Below are 17,742 nucleotides of genomic sequence, written 5' to 3' on the forward strand. Positions count from 1 at the left end.
ATTTTATCTAACAATGTAGGTACACAACCCATATAGGTTATCCTACCTACCAAGTTGATGGAGGAGATTAACAATTACCTATTATTATTATACATCCGAATGGGATTGGACTTGCCAAGTGGCTCACATTTCACTAATCATGAAGATTCTATATTCGTTATTTGGCCAAGTTTTCAAGACCAGTCGTCCTAGAATCTACAGTACTGTACCATGACCAAGTAGATATAGCCGATATGTATGGTCACGTTAGATCCACACCCAGCCTATATTGTAGTTCTTTACTTTTAATTGGTCGATTTTTTCCTAATATGTTATATAATATTATGTTTGTATGTATCACAATGTATGTACCTATGTAATATGTTTGTATAATATATGTATTTAATGATAGCCGATAAGAAATGGAGAACTATTCGATATAAGCGAAGTGGAGAAATATTTGAGTGGGATGTGTGATCATTCATAACCTGAGTCCTAACCTATATATGTTGTCTATTTGTCATGAATACTGTATTACTGTCTTCTTCTATGCCCGGTGTTGGACACACTTCCAGTCTGGCTTCTTGTACTGTAAGTCATATATAAATATGGTTCCCGAGATAAGATGATTTTCCCGGGTTGAACCTAATCTGACTTCTAACTTTTTTTTTTTTTTTGTATAGAAAACAACTTACAAGCTTACCCATATAATTACACTATTCATTGTTCAGTGAAAAAAGACGTTAATTCTGCTCATCCCGCGTGAAACCCTGCTGTCGAAAATGATTTCACTATGGCAGGGTGTCATGCCCTGGATACGCAGAAGAACCGATTTTCGTATTTTTGTAATTTTCGATTTACAGTATTCTCTCGCTGGACAGAGTATAGTAACTATTGCATATAAATTATAGTATGTTATGTCGAATAGTTTGAAATGTTTCAATACCAAAATAACGATTAACCCACTTAACCTAATCTACTATTATATAGGTAGTATTATGCATGTTTATATCATTATGATTGTTTATCGGACCATATTTTACCATGGGAAAAAATTTTAAAATTCAATTTATTTTTGTAATATTAGGACGAGAATTTGTTGTATTCACATTCTTGCACGACTACTGCACGCTTATAAATATACACCGGGTTTCCTGTACACTCATTAGTCATTAGGCGTTCATTACCATACAAACTTTAACACGTTAAATGCGAACTGTGCTAAATATTTTACACTAAATTTGAGGCCTCTGTAGTAATAACAATAGTACACGGAGCCGTTGTACAGCCAGACTGCAGACTGTTCTCCCTCTCTCTCTCTCTCTCTCTCTCTCTGTTACACCTTCTATGTTATACCTGACGTTGAGAGTCATTTAAAGTTTATACGACAAAAGACTCTTTGCGCGGCGACAAGCTCTCGGGTAAGACTTTTTTATATTTAATAACTTAGTTGAAAAAAAATGCTTTTAGACGTTTTTACTTTGATTATTTAAAAAAAAATAAAAACACTTTTATAAAGCTAGTTCACTACCATTTAATTTTCCAATTTAAGTCGTTAAATCCTAAATTTTTTTCTTGCAGACTATATGAACCTGAATAGTGTTTTTTGATTACACTATGTCGAGACTTTTATTTTGTTTGAGTTTCATATTCCATTAAAATAAATCGTTGTTTATGGAAAAAATACTTTCATAATATAGTCATGCAAGCTGCCAAAGTAACTTTGTCTCATTTACGGATGTTGGTTTTGTGGTTGTGACGTTATCATCAGTCCGTAATATTAAACTTAATACTTGTTAAATACTAGGTATAGTGGGTATTTCAATTTTAATACTTTAATCGTATATATATTCTGTGGAGTAATATAATACACGTAAATAATAACTAATTATCATATAATTGTATTTTTAAATTTTATTTTAATAAGCACATCTCCTATATTTAATTAATACAATAAATATTTAGATAAAATTGGATTTTTAACATATTTACCTATATTAAATAAAAACTAAAAAATATTGGATGTTATTTATCAGTGCATAATTTATGACAGTAAGTTGACTAATCAGAGTTTTGAAATATTGAAATACATATAAATATTTTATAAATAAAAATTTTACACTAACTATCTAAGGATGTTGTTCAGCGAAGAGTGCAGAGAGTGAAAGTCCCAAAATAAAATAAAATTGCTGTAGGTTACCTCAATTCATATTATAGGTATATTATGATTAATATTATCATATAATATAATAATTATCAACATATTATTAATATTATTTTTAACGTATATCAGCTTTCGTTAGCCAAAATATTATAGCTCAACAATTCACCAAAATTCAAAAATATTAAATAATTGGATGAACTATATAATAATATAATTATATCATAATCAGCATTATCACAGTAGTATAATAAATTAAAAGTTAAAATTGTATTAATACGAACTATTTGAAAATGTAATTTTTGTATTGATAAAACATTTCTATTAACGCGCAATTATGATGTACGCACATTTAATGTTTATTTGTACATTTACGGGTGGTTTGATAAACCGCAGAAAGCCGAGCATAAACAATAATTTACAATAAGTTATACATTTTGTTAGTCACCAGCACATTTATATGTTTAGACTACACATAATTTTGACTCGTTAATTTTGGTTGAAACTTTTAGATGATCGTTTTGCCATTAATAGGCAATGTTAACTTTTACCACTAGCACTAACGAATTCATAGAATCCCGCTGTGAAGTTTGTATAATAAAGTGCATAATTTAATTTGGAAATTCGCCGTACACAATTCAACTTGCAAACGATAATATTGGTATACCTATATTTATATACGTATTTTGGCTTAGGTATAAATCGTTCTAAACAACTGTATTTTGCCGGATCTATGTTAATAAATAATATAATAATAATAATAATGACAAGTTATTTAGTGGATAACCCCCTCATTATAGCATTTATTCATTTCAGTTATAATATATTATATTATTATTCGACCCCTTAACACTTAAAATTATTATTATAGGATCCTAACCCTACATGGATGTCGGATACTGATATGATGTAATATCATGATACATATAATACGATATAATAAAGCCGTTACCCGTTACTAATCCCTATATTAAGGAGCCATAACAGGATTTAATTTAACCTCGATATGGTTTAAATCCAATTGGTGGTGTTTAGGTCCGGGTACACTAATTTTTAGACGAAACTGCGACTGCAAGCAAATTTGACTGCAAACCGCCTGTGTATCGCATTGCAGTGACAGTTTGTGGTTCGATCATATAGTTGAAAACATAAAAAACAATATTCTAACGTATACACGTTAACAATAAATTAACTCGGCGACGACGCGCCCGGTGGTAACATATGGGGTGATCCATTTAATGTAAGACACTCATTATTTTAGAAAGCACTAACGTTTTTGAAAATATTTCTTTTACACAATTTGAAGTCGTTACTACACAACATTTTTGTAAAAAAATTATTTAATTTACTATTTCTTGTTTTTATAATTTTTTTAAAGTTTTTATACGCTTTTTAATGATAACATACATTTTAATTTAATATTCTGAAGCAAAATATTATTCAGAATATTTCGATTCGTAAAAATCAAATTTCGGATAAGTAGTTTATTAGTTATAGGTATTTAAAGTTTTGAGTAGTGGACCAAAATGTTGAGCATTTTCCCTGTACCTTTCCACTCTTAACTCTGCAGCTCATTTAAACTTTAAATACTTATAAATCGTAAACTATACTCGTTCACAATTTGATTTTTATACTTCGACAACTGACGAGTATACACAAAAAAATGTTTTGCTTCGGAATAAGAAATAAAAAATGCACGTTGTCATTAAAAAAGTAAATAAATAAATAAATGATAACGATACAGTTCCTTTTTTTTTTAGAAAAACGTATTTAAAGACCTAAATTCATTTGAAAACATTTTTTCAAAAACTTTTTGAAATAATGAGGGTCAGTCTACATTTTTGATTTTTTGATTTACACTTCTCCAAAAAATGAAATATGAAATTTTTTTAATTACTCTTTAATAATACAATAATTTTAGGATTTTGGGGGATAATATAAAATATGTGGACTGACCGATCTCAAGTAGACTTGACGAAAAATTCAAATCTGTTTTCAGAATTTTGATTGCTTCACTATATCAATCAGTATGTTGGACAAAAAATACGTCTAAATTCTTATGTTGCGCGTGTGTTAGACAAAGATAGGAAATCACTGCCACCAATCCCCTTAAACGGATTACCCGGTATATCGCCGTACACACAGATGTATAAACTATACATATTATAATATATTAATATAATATTCATTTAAAATCCATCATGTTTATGAATTATTCAATTATGGCATTTCCACCGGAGTTAATAATATTTCAACGAAAATTATTGTTTCATTGACGGTTTCATTGGGTTTGTTATTCCCGCAGATTGTCAAAATATAAAAAGTTGTAAATTTAAAAATAAAATCGGGCGCTTTAAATAATAATTGCCATAATAATATTATAGTCAACGCGTAGGTACATTATAATAATAACAGTTAGTGGGTAGTTAGCAGTCAAAATTGAGCGGTGTTGTATTGCAAAGCACCGAACTGTGCCCTGTTTTGACCGTCGAAACTGGGAATATGACACTATACACGGTCGTTCGGTTATTATTCTATATGTTCAGCGGCCAAATTCATGACGGGCAATATAAATGAACGATACACAGTAGCTATACGCGATACACGAAATGATGTAACAATACAGAATTATTTATTACCTTGTGTATTGGGATTAGGGAATGTGCCGCTACTTCACTATATTATATATAATATTTAATCGTTTTTTCCCGCGCGTTTCTCTATTTATTTTCCCGACGCATTTACACGGAATCGACGAATATAATATTATTATTATTATTATTATTATTATTATTATTATTATTATTATTATACCAACTAAAAGTATTTTTGACCTTTGTTGTTTTTGACCTTTGTGACTATTTCGCATCGTTAACGGACATAAATGACTAATAAGAAAGGTTTTTTCTTTGTTTTTCAAAATAATAATTAACTCCGCAGACTGCCATTCTCAATTGGATAAGATTTTTTTTTATATTAATATCGATGCACTGTATACCTATAATACGTATTGTATATAATTTTATTCTTAAAAACGGGGGGGCTAAGTGTGGTAGCGTTAGGGGTTAAAGAGGGAAAAAATTCCAGAGGGGACTAATGTCTCCATATAGTTTTAAGCGTTTCATATATAATTTTATGTATAAAATTCTAATTTTTTAAAGGGGACGTTTTTTAACCGCCGTCAGAGGTAGGGGGACTGAGTCCTCCCGCGTCCCCCCCACTTTAACCCATGGGGTAGCATCATATTGAAAAATAACTTGGTAAAACGTTGTATTGTCTTTTATGGTTTTAAGAATAAAACACATTTTATACCTTTTATTTAGTACACGAAAAATTATTTTGTCGTACAAAATTGTTTAGTTGATTATTTTTTGTTCTGTTTAAGCGTTGAATTGGACCATTTCCAAAATCCATATTACGGCCTTAAAAGAAATCACATCTTTTAAATTTGAAATAAAACCGTAGAAACGTTAATTTTATTTTTATTTAAGTTAATACATTCAAGCGGTGAGGTACCTACTCAATATTATGCTCTAGTCTATTAATTGTTATGTGTGATGTCAGTTGCTGGAACATTCGGATAGGTATTAATATTTAAAATTTTTAAAATGCCTAAAAAATCAATATTTTATCATGTTACATAAAAATATGTAATTTAAATTCATACATTATTATTATTTTTAACATAGATGGTATATAGATTACAGATTATAGATTAGCAACTATATGTATAAAAAAATTAATATTAACCATATTTGGAAAAAAACATTAGTTCATCTAAAAGCATTTTATACTGTTGACAGTAGTTTTCATAATATACTTGGCTCGTATGACTGAGTTCTATAGTAATCTAAAATTGTTTTTGGACGTGAAAAACAATATTAACTAGGTAATATGTGTTTTCAATATTGAAACAATATAGATAGATATTTCATTATTAAAGAAAATTCAATCTTATAAAAACCCAAAATATAATAATATCGACATAGTCATACGTATCTGATATCTCATATATTTATACATTTTATACTTATATAGACTATAGCAGGGGTGTCCAACCCGCGGCCCGATGTAGATTTTGATTCGGCCCTCACTTCAATTTAAAAAAACCATGAATTAATTGTATATAATACATTAATATTATGAGAACAAATTTATTTTAAGAATAACATTTTTCGAGTTAATTACTCGTGTCTCGTTGTAAATTGTAATGCCGTTTAATAGGTAAACTTCTATAACAGGGGTATCCAACCTACGGCCCGCCTCTCCTTTTGCCATAAAAATAGAAACTTTACCAGCTTGAAGTTATCGAGTTTTTTTTTTTTTTAGACAACATATTTCTAAAAATGTCGGCCCGTGTTGCCAAAGCGTATATCAAATTTGGCCCGCCGTAAAAAAAGGTTGGAGTCCCCTGGATTATAGGTACATAATATTCAGAGAGATGCAAACATATACTTTTTAGTTCTATAAAATTAAATTTCCTGAAATTATTAAACGTATCTGTATTATGATATACCGAATACCTTAAATCTTAATTTATAATATATGCCACCCACTGAAAAAAAGCATTAAAATGTATAAGTCTCAGTTTTTGTAGAAATAGGACTTTTCAAATATTTTTTAGTCATCTATTATATTTCTCATTAAAACTTTTCGAAACTAAACACATATATTTTTTATAAGACACTAGACATTTAAAAATTGACAGTTTCGCGTGCATAAAACATTTTGTTAGGACTAAAACTTTATATTTTGATTGCATTTCGGAGATAATGCACATATTATATATATATATATGTGTATAGTAAATTTTGCGTATTTACTACGTGTCTTCAGTGACGTTTCAATTTTGCAACCTATACCTAAACAATGTGATATATACCGATATCGATATATTCTTCTAACGAAAACCACAAGACTTTTGGACGGTTTTTTAATCAAATTCGGATACTGCATACTACTATAATACTATCATATTATACTGCAAATTTATAATGCGAAATAATTTTATTCATTGTTTTTATGCGATAATTCTAAATGTCACATAATTCTTACTCGCGTGTGTTTGATGGATGCGACCGAACGAGCGATAAGCAGCTAATGTTGGTCTATATACGAAAAAACTTTGTGGCTGCAAGATTACATCACTCTTACCTATGCTATGCATAATTTGTCGTGAACCTATAAATCATTTTTTTAAAAATTCTTTTACGTAAAATGATATTTACAAGTAACAATGTATACTGCAGTGATTCTTATATATTATGGCTACCAATTCCAGAACTTTGTGTTGCAGAAGGCAAATTTGAGGTGTAGCAAAGGACATCGTACATCACTGCAGGTAGTTCTGCTATAGCGCTCAATATTATGTTGATTATTATAATATTACGCACAGTAGAAATCCTTTATAACGACACCGGTCGTAGGGACATACCGGATTTAATGACCTAAAATGGAAGGTCCTGGTTAAACTACTAAGTTCTATATGATAATTTTGATAGCTTATGACGTTATGATAAAACGGATGATGTAGTGACGTTTATTTTTAGTAAACTTAGATGAATATTCGAGACGGCGTTTGACTAGATTCAATGTCATGATAAGGTGAAATATTAAATATTCAGAGTTAAATTATATGGCTATTAATAGTATAAAATTAAAATCAAAGTCTTAAAAAGAAGTACCTAACAAAAATACAAGATTTTTAAAAAAGATTTGGTTCAAAAAGAAATATAATGAAAATACATTTTACTTCTTAATGTACATAATTATACGTTTTTTTTTTTATTAAAATCTAATTTAATAAGGCAATAAGTTTTGTTGAAAATTCTTTTTGTTTAAATTTTGATGTTATGACTATACCTATCGCGTTTTTTTTAAGTATTAGCTATTATTTGCTTCTAGAAATTTTGGAATCATTAAAAGAGAAGACTTATTCAAAGTATACCTTCTATATAAATTCGATTTCAATTTATAATATAAATTCCAATATATAGATATTAATTTATAATTTCTTGAAACCTTGTGTAAAGACAATATTATCATTGTAAAATCAATACATTACTCGGTTTGTGCTGAATCTAAAATCCTTACCCCACGGAGAGCATACAAAATATTGAAAAAGCCTATACCTAATATTGAGTTATATACACAGAGATATAATATAAAGTAACTAGATAGCCGACTCCGACTTTATCAATGATGCCTATCCGCCATTTACAAAGAGTGCAAACAATGTTATCATTCTTATCAGTTTTCATGAAATGATCAATATTAGTATTATATTGTTTGCACTCTTGCAATATGGTGGATAGGAATCACAACTATTCACAGATGAGTTCTTGAGTCGGCTATCTAGTTACTTTATATTATATCTGTGGTTATACACTACCATTCTACGCCTGAATATACCATATATAATATATAAACGTATATAGCACACATACTTTGTAGAACAGTGTGGTAGCCAGGGTTTTGCTTTGAGTTGGCGGCGCCGGCTGGGTGGCTGATAATTTGTTATATTATATAGGGGAGGCTTAACGACTAACGAGCTTCCCTCACGATTTTGGTATGTAGCCGATACCATGGGCTTTTAACATTTTATAGACTTTTGTACAGCAACCCTCGTACAAATTACAATTTTAATACGTGTGCTGTTACGTCTTACGCATAATACAGCCAGGTATTTGCCGTTGAAAGAACACTGAAAGCGTTCCGAATTTTCCCGAAATTTCAAAGGGAAGACTTCACCCCATCCGCCACTGTAGTTGTGTAGAATGATGATTACATATTTTACACTGCATCAGTGGTCGCAGGCCGTCGCTCAATGAGCAACCGCGGTCGTTTATGTTATATATCACGCGACATGTTTTGGTGTCTTCGCCAGTCGTGCACTAAAATAATATAATTTAACACTAATTATAATATTATTATTCGTGTGTGTTTAACATTTCCGCGCCTGTCAGGCGTATAACGACGACGTGCGTATTATATGCAGGAAAGTTTAATATAATAATATTTTAATATACTTTTGCACATAGTATAATATTATTATTTAGGTTCATTAGTTTTCGATTCGTATTCAAAACGTCCGTTCGGCGAGCATATATACGAGTATAATATACCTATAAATATATATAATATATAATATCATATAATATTATTACGTTAGGTATAATCTATGAATAACAATTATTGTTTTATTAATTTCGGCTACTTATATTCAGTTTTCAGCGAGCACGTATATATATGATTCGCGTAGGTATACACATAATATAATATACGTGCACCTATGTGCGTCATACGTACCATGATGATGTTACTACGATGGATTTTGAAATTTCGAGGATTTATATCCACTTCCACCCACCCCCAACGTACCAAAATCTCCGACGACGTTTAACCTCGAGATGTGCGCGTATCCCGTAAGTCAATTGTTGTTTTTTCCGGTAATCAGTATTGATATTATATTTTTCTACGCGAATGTATAATGTGGTTAGGTTATGAAAACTTTTCATTTTTTTGTCGACCGCAAAAGTTGAAATTTCGTATCAACAAAAATGTTTACGATTTTGGACCGTTTTAGTTTTTTTTTTCCAAATGCGATCGCAACATACATTTCTAATTTCTATATATTATACTCACATTCATTTCAAAACAAAATATTCTGACCAATGTCACGAAAATGGAATTTCAAACTCAGAAATAATTAATCAATAAAGTTTAAATGTCAAAATCTTTGTGTTGTTATGACTTGAGATAATGAAAAACAAAAAGTTTTAAAAAACAAACTTAACCTAACCGAGGAAATGACTGCTATTAGTGATAAATGAATCACCCTGTACATATACATAATAATATTATATTATATTTACATTACATAATGGCAAGCGGCGCCGTGTTTCCTTCCGCGCCTTTAACGATCGTCAAAATCGCTGTTGACGGATGTAAGCCCGCCGAATTGTTAACGTGATGGTAATAATAATAATAATATTTGTTATTATTATTATTATTATTATTATTATTGTAAAATACTAAAACGTCTAGTTCAGAAAACGCGTGTTGACGGTTTATTATATGGCTGATTTTTCGGCGGCTCTGAATGCGGTTTGATCGGAAAACATGTATCTACATCGTTATTATAATGTATACACATAATATAACTACTATATTATACGAACTGAATTTTATTCAACATCGCAATAATATGACCGTCAACCAAATTCCTAATTGACGCGTGCAGATAAAGAAAATTCTTGCTATCGCATTAAGTACCTCCAGAACTGCCTCTGCATAAACTGCTCGTTTTGATTATATGTATAATAATAATATGTAATATTATGCGTTTAACAATTGCGGTGACAAAAGATGACAAATGAATGAAGCCCTCGCGCGTCTCCAAGTGCCTGCGCATATTATTACAATAATAATGCAAAGCCCACTGAAAATGGACATTTTTTTATCCCTCAACTATACTATAAAATATTACTCGGGATGATTTTACCAGCAGCTAAAAGGATTCCAGTTGATATTGCAGTAGGACTCGTTGATATAGGCCCATATTTATTGGGTATTATTATTATTATTATTATTATTTTTAAATATTATATACATTTAATTGAAACACCCTTTTACTTAGCAAAGTGTTTTATGTGTCATGAAATCCTATCCTGCTGATGAGTTATAACAGCTATTATAATAATTGTTTTTTTTAAAAAAATAATCTCGTTAAACGTCTTCCTGCAGCCCATCACAGTCGATCATTCAGATGTGTGATTTGTTGCATGTGCTATTTTTACATACTCATTTTAACATGCCCGTATGGTATTTAATCAATACCTATAATATATTAGGTGTATGTATTTTTTTTTAAATATTCGTTGCATCTAAAACAATGTTTGCTTATAAAAGCATAATCAAAATGTGAATTCTATAGTACTAATAGTTTGGCAGGTTTCATTGAATTTCATTGCAAAAAACACACACTTACACGAACATTAAACCACGTAGCGTCTTATAAAATTGCATAGCATATTATAATAATTACTAAGTTTGTGTAAACATTTAAGCTCGAAAGATAATCGTTGAATAACCAAAATGGTATAAATAATATATGCATATTATCATCGAATAGGAATATAATATTAGTTTATCTTAATAGAATATTTAACCGATTTTATAGTGAAACTCTTGTGAGCGTCGTTTTGATAAGCCGGTGAGAATTCGACAATTTCTATGTACTCTATCAAAATGCATAATACATTAGAAATCGTTTATAATGACAGCAGTTTTAATGATAAACCGGGTTTAATGACTTAAAATTAAAGATCCATGCAAAATTCCTGATATAGTCTTCTGTTTAATATAATAATTTTTATCAGTTTTTATGACGTTCTTATAAAGACCATACGGATGTAATGACGTTTATTTTTAGTGAATGTAGACAAAAATATTTGATCTTTTATTACCACGGGTCATATCATCGAAGGTTTATGTCAACGATATTTTCAATATATGGCAAAATATTAAACAATCGGTATCAAATGGCCATTAATAATATAAGTTCAAAATAAACTTTGAAAATGTAGAAACGAAAATAATGATTTTTATTTAAAAAAACATGTTATACACACTGAAATAACACATTTTTTTAATAGGTAGGTGTGGATGTACCTACCTATGTAATAAAAACACACTTTAAATTTTAATAATATAAGTACATAATAATTAGAGTAAACATTTTGTAGTTAGAATATAATAGTATAATGTATGCGCTGTTTATTATAATAACTTTTTTTTGAATGTCGGTTGTTATCACTATCGGTTTTTATGATCTATTTTTCCTGGCACCTCATAGTCCCATAATAAATGACTTCTATTGTATTAATATGTGATATACTAATAATATATGGTAGAGTTAGTAATAAATAATAATGTAAATTATATTAAGTACAGAACATAATATAAGACACTAAAGCTGCACTCGTTTTAACTGTTAAATGTTAATCATGCTAGGTTACAAAATTAAAGTATATTACAGTCGTGTTAACACGTGTTAGAAAAAAAAGTAATAGGACAATATTATAATGATCAATAGGGTGATCATACTTTAATGTTAGGCAATAATGTATTAGCATAACATAACAATATGGTTCGCTGCCGTGTTTTCGCATGTTTTTGCACGGCGGTGTCACCGTGTCGGGGAGAATAGGTTCAAACAAGGAAACGGGAAAACACAGTCGGCCCGTGTAGATAAACATTTTATTTATTTAATGGTTTAACACCGACAGGAGGTAAAGTTGATACATTGCACGTTATTCTAGCTTATCTACACACATTCACAAGCAATCATTGCAAATATTTACATTCAATTGAACATCGAAACTCTCCGATTCGTTACTATAGGCTTATAAGTTACAGGCGACATATTGAACTATAGTTAATAACGTAATTATTATCCTTATAGAAGTGAAGGGGAGACGGAAACATATGAATAATTATTTCTTGAGTTAAATTCAGGGACGTGATACCCAATTGGATATATAAACTCTGTATTTAATATATGGATATTATTATTATGGACTACGTGCTTTAAACGTCATGGCGCATTCTTTGCGTTAGTAACACTGTAAATTATATTGTAATCAATATTTGGGTGTCATTCGCGTGCATAATAATATGTATAATATAACCATCGATCGATCCGTTTAGCCCGATGGTCTCGAATAATAATATTTCATAATATTTTATACTCGGATATTTGGATATACATTTGGAATTCAGAAAACGAGAAAACACACACTTTTGACCGGTCCCTTTTTTTTTTAATATTGGCTGTGAACCTAAAAGTAATATTTTAACCTATGAATCGGTTGACCCGTGCGATAAAACACGGTGCAAAATTGAAAATAATTTTTCACCTACCCGAGTCGTATCTATCTTGTTATTGTTTTTGTTTATATTATATTGCATAGGAAGTAGGTACCATTCTTCATATATACCTAGGTAATCAAACCGATATCTCGGTAAAAACGTTCTTTGTTCGCAAAGAAAACGTTGGCAATTGTTTGTTTTTTTTTTGGAGTGCTCGCATCCGACAACAAAATACCGTTTTCGAATTGTGCCGGACTTACGTTATAGTCGTGGGCGTCGTTGGTAAAGTTAAATCCGTCTTCGGTATATTATTTCTGTGCAGGTACTGCGGTATTACGTCGTGACACGCGCAGCTTTTCGATTTAAGTCGTTTTTTGACGATGCGTATAATATATTATTATTTAGTGCTATTACCCAGGTATTAATTATTATTTGTAATCGCTATTCCGGACGCGATCGTTTTGGGCTACTGTATATAATAATATAAATACAGTATATACCACACACGTGGGTCTTTTAATATTCATGTTGCTATTTCATTGATATTTATAAAGTGATTTGACGAGAAACACAAATGGAAGGTTTTATATATTTTCCAAATAAGTATAGGTACGAGATGCGGAATATAGTCAAAGAATTCAATTTTTTATGATAAACAAGATTTATTTTTTATTATTTATCAACACATCGCGACGACTTCCTAAGATTTGAATTGAATTCTATCAATATTTTATTGACCTAGACTGCAGAGAAATAAATGCACGACAGCATTATTGATTGAATTTTCTATTGCATTGGTTTTATAATTTAATATATAACAGAGGTACCCACTAACCTACAAAAGTATAAATTTCATTCTCAGAATTTTACATATAAATTATAACGAGACATCTGAAGTAATATAAACGAAATGAAAAAGTTTTGTTTATGTAAATATTTTCATTCGAAGTGGCAAAATGTTTATGAGCAATCAAATGAAAACCATTAAGTCAATGTTTGTTTGAAAATACAACTTTTAAAATTTATTATTCCGTTTAATTATTTAAAGAACTCTGTAAACTATTTTCAATACCGACAATATTCATTACATTAATCAACATTATAACAATGTATTTGATTTTCTAACCATTTCCTGATTTGAAGCAAAATAATTAATATATGTTACAAAAACGCATTATGTCACGTGGATAATAAATCGTTCTAAAACCCAGTGGTGTCGCAGTGGTCACCAAATTATTATTGTACGTCACTCAAAACAGTTCCTATGGCCCTTTCCGGATGTACTTGCGGGCGTTAAACGAAAATTTGAAATCTCATTGTGTATGTATGTATTATAATAGTATACTTATATTATATATTATAGTCATCATTTTTTTTAGCGCCCGTTTGAATAGCATTATAAATACGTTTGCTAAAAAAAAAACCCTTGCAATATAATATCATTAAACATTTATAATTTATGCATTAATGTTTATTTGTATTGTTGCCTACTATTCCTTTTTATTTAGCTAGGTAACTATTAGCACTCGAATAATTTCATAAACTTTAATTCGGGTTATTAATTTATTATATATATAAAAAAAGGTAAGTACTGTAAAATATAGAGAACATAAAATAGTTCGATTTTATGTTTTTTTTTATTAATACATTTTCTGATATAGTGACATTTATAGGTGTTTATGAATCATTAATGAAAATAGTAAATACATGTAATCTGTTTAATAGTACCATTTATATTACTAAATTGATTTCAAGCAAGCTTACATAAATTACAAAGTTATATTAATTCATCAAGTGTTGATTAATTTTGCTTTATAATTTAAATCAAAGTCATTTAAATAAATAAATAAAGTCGTACACATCTAAAGCGTATATTCAATTGCAAAAATATCTGTTATTTAAATTTATATTAATATTTGTATTATTTAAATAATATAGACGATAAAATAATATTAATCAGTAATCCTGCAATGTCATTTTAAGCTTCACCTTAATTTGTCAGTTATATTTTTCATTTTTGTTATATTTATACACACGTATTTTAAAACATGTATAAGTTAGATTACCTTGTTAATTTGTACCCAGACTGAATTTGTTTTAATTAAACTGTGCGATTAAAAATTATTATCGCTTGACATGACAAATAATATTTTTCTCTTTTAATAAAATGTATACATTCTTGTTGTTAATGAAATATTAAATTAAATTATAGTTTAAGTATTTCAACTACGCTAACATTTACAAGCATAGAAGTATGATATAAAACAAAACACAGGCAATTCTTATAGAATATATTGTGACACTGAAATCGATATTTGTTTAATATCATATAATATTATTGTATATTTGTATTGATTAATATAAAACATGTTAAAATGTATAATTATAATATGATATTTAAATTATATATTTTTTAGATTCTGAGTGGAATGAGAAATGTTTTGGCCTTGTATGCTGTGTGTATATTATTTTGTGTCTATAATAAGTAATAACGTTTTAGATTAGAAAACTTGCTTCTATATTCAACATAGAAGGTTTTGTTTTTGGTAACAAATTAATAATTATAGTTAGTTGGTAGGTACTATTTTGTTTTAATTCAGAGAATAATTAAAGTATATGATTTGACATTTTTACTAAAATTCAAACTTGTTTTTTTGTTTTTCTCTCAAAAGATTGAAAATTTAATACATAGGTTCCTCATCATATATATTATTCTAATAAAAATTTAAAAATATCGAAAATTCATAGGCACAAATTTTTTATAAGCGTTTCAAGTTCAATGTTTCAAAATTAGATATTCAACCATGGAATAACGATTTCAAATGAATCGATTTTAGTTTTTCTGTTGGAACTCTAAGCGAGTTCCCTTGTTTATTGATTTATAAATATAAATTCGTTATGATGATGGTATTTGTTTTTTCAAGAATAGTAGGTAGAAAAACCTTTCTGAATATTATATGAATCGAGTTATAATTTAATAATAAGCACCTACCTACCTACTACCTATATAATAGTATCTGTAAAATATAAGTAACCTCATGAGTGTTTGGTATGATCGATTTGTATGGTTTTCGTATAAATTTGTTAGACATTGTTGTGTAATTCACGAGCCAAAACCATAACAGCCGACTAACATTATTTTGCTTTAACTCGTCAATATTGTGTCATTTTTCACTGTCCACTTGTTCCAATATTTCGATCGATCTATAATCAACAAAGTTATTACAATAATAATATAATATCTACCTAACCGAAATCCAGGCGATCAACAATCAAACATAATAATAATTGTAGCGGAATAATCTACTGTAGTGTTCAAAAAAATTGTCCCTACTGCGTTGTTTAATATTTCGTGTGATGAACATATTATACAGCGTGATCGTTTATATTTGGAACAAATCCAATCGTGGGATCTAATATATTATATTTTGCTCGTTGTAGACGTTTACCATATATATAATAATATAATGTAATAATTCAATACTCTGTCGCTCAGAGACGTGGGTGATAGGATTTCCGGTTTAACGTCTTCGACTTATTTCCGGTCCATCCGTTCGAAATATTATCATTATATAAATGAATCTTCCCGGACGTTTCCATGCAGGTATTCAATTTTTTATACAAACTGTGGAGTATAGGCAGGTGGTGTGTGTATTTGCTGAGAGTTTCAGGGTCGGACGTGCAGACAGGCGGCCCCTGCCCCCGTGGACTTTTAAATTGGTAGGTCTTTCGCCGCAGGACGTAACAAGAACGATCCAATACCGAATTTCCAAAAAAAATAAATCGTTTTTTTTTTTCGATTCCGTTACATAGCGAACACACCCACCACTGCTGCCCTGACCTGTGGTGTACTTTAAATTACAGAAATCACGTATACCTATACCTACATTAGTTACGAGTATAAGGCGCGGCGTAGTAGATTTACGCTCATCTAGGGGATTTTCACCCAATAGAATAATATTATATGATACATATATCGACCTAAATATTTACGAGCGACCCTTGCTCGGCCGCAGTACTTATACGCCTATAAAAGACCCTACATGCCTGTGGACCGCGAACGAGAGCTAAGCTCTATCCGAAGATTTTCCGTTTTTTTGTAACTCGCCCGGACGTGTAACCCTGTAGCTTCTACGCGACTGCCCGGCTGCGACTACAACTCTGAACCCTCTAGGTCCGCGCAATCCCCTGTATCCCTTATATCTCCTATCTTTCCCCTCCCTAGTGATGATCAAACCAAGACCAAGACTCTTATATATTATTTTGTAATATTAATTCCCATTATATTTTTAATCTTTTTTCAATAATTCGCCATTTTCTCGAATGCTAATAAAATTTCATAACAATACATATAAATTCTTATTATTTTCGTTATAAATTATTAGTTAATGATATTTAGATAGGTACACTAATGTGTTTTAGGAGAAAAAAAAATTTGCAAGACTGCAAGAGTCTCGCAGTGATGGTCTTATTTTGGTCTTGGTCTTGCAGCTTTGGTATTGGTTTGGTCTTGTTCTTGCAAGCCTAATCTTGGTCTTGGTCTTGCAGCAAGAGTTTTGCGAGACCACAAGACCAAGACCAATTTTGATCATCACTACCCTTCCCTTTGACAAAATCGATTTGCCGCCACTGCCGCGTGCAGTCGCATTTATCTCGATGAGTTTACTGCGAGGGATAGCCGCCGACGGTATCATATTATTATAATATTATCATCGTACGACTCTTTACCA

The 17,742-nt window shown here is 30.0% G+C and overlaps 1 protein-coding gene across 4 annotated transcripts in view; it reads left to right on the forward strand.

The window, feature by feature from the left end:
- LOC100168230 ((11Z)-hexadec-11-enoyl-CoA conjugase) overlaps nt 1–17,742 on the forward strand; it is a 50,426-nt gene that overhangs the window by 16,273 nt on the left and 16,411 nt on the right. The window contains exon 1 of one of the 4 annotated variants that reach the window (XM_016802173.2): nt 757–1,400. The exons of 2 other annotated variants lie outside the window; for them this stretch is intronic. The gene's annotated coding sequence lies outside the window, so the exon portion shown is untranslated. Of the gene's footprint in view, nt 1–756; nt 1,401–17,742 lie in introns of those variants that run through there. One more of the 4 variants, XM_008182027.3, reaches the window with a different exon arrangement.

The sequence above is a fragment of the Acyrthosiphon pisum genome, chromosome A1 (assembly GCF_005508785.2).
Source record: "Acyrthosiphon pisum isolate AL4f chromosome A1, pea_aphid_22Mar2018_4r6ur, whole genome shotgun sequence".
Taxonomy (NCBI): Eukaryota; Metazoa; Arthropoda; class Insecta; order Hemiptera; family Aphididae; genus Acyrthosiphon; species Acyrthosiphon pisum.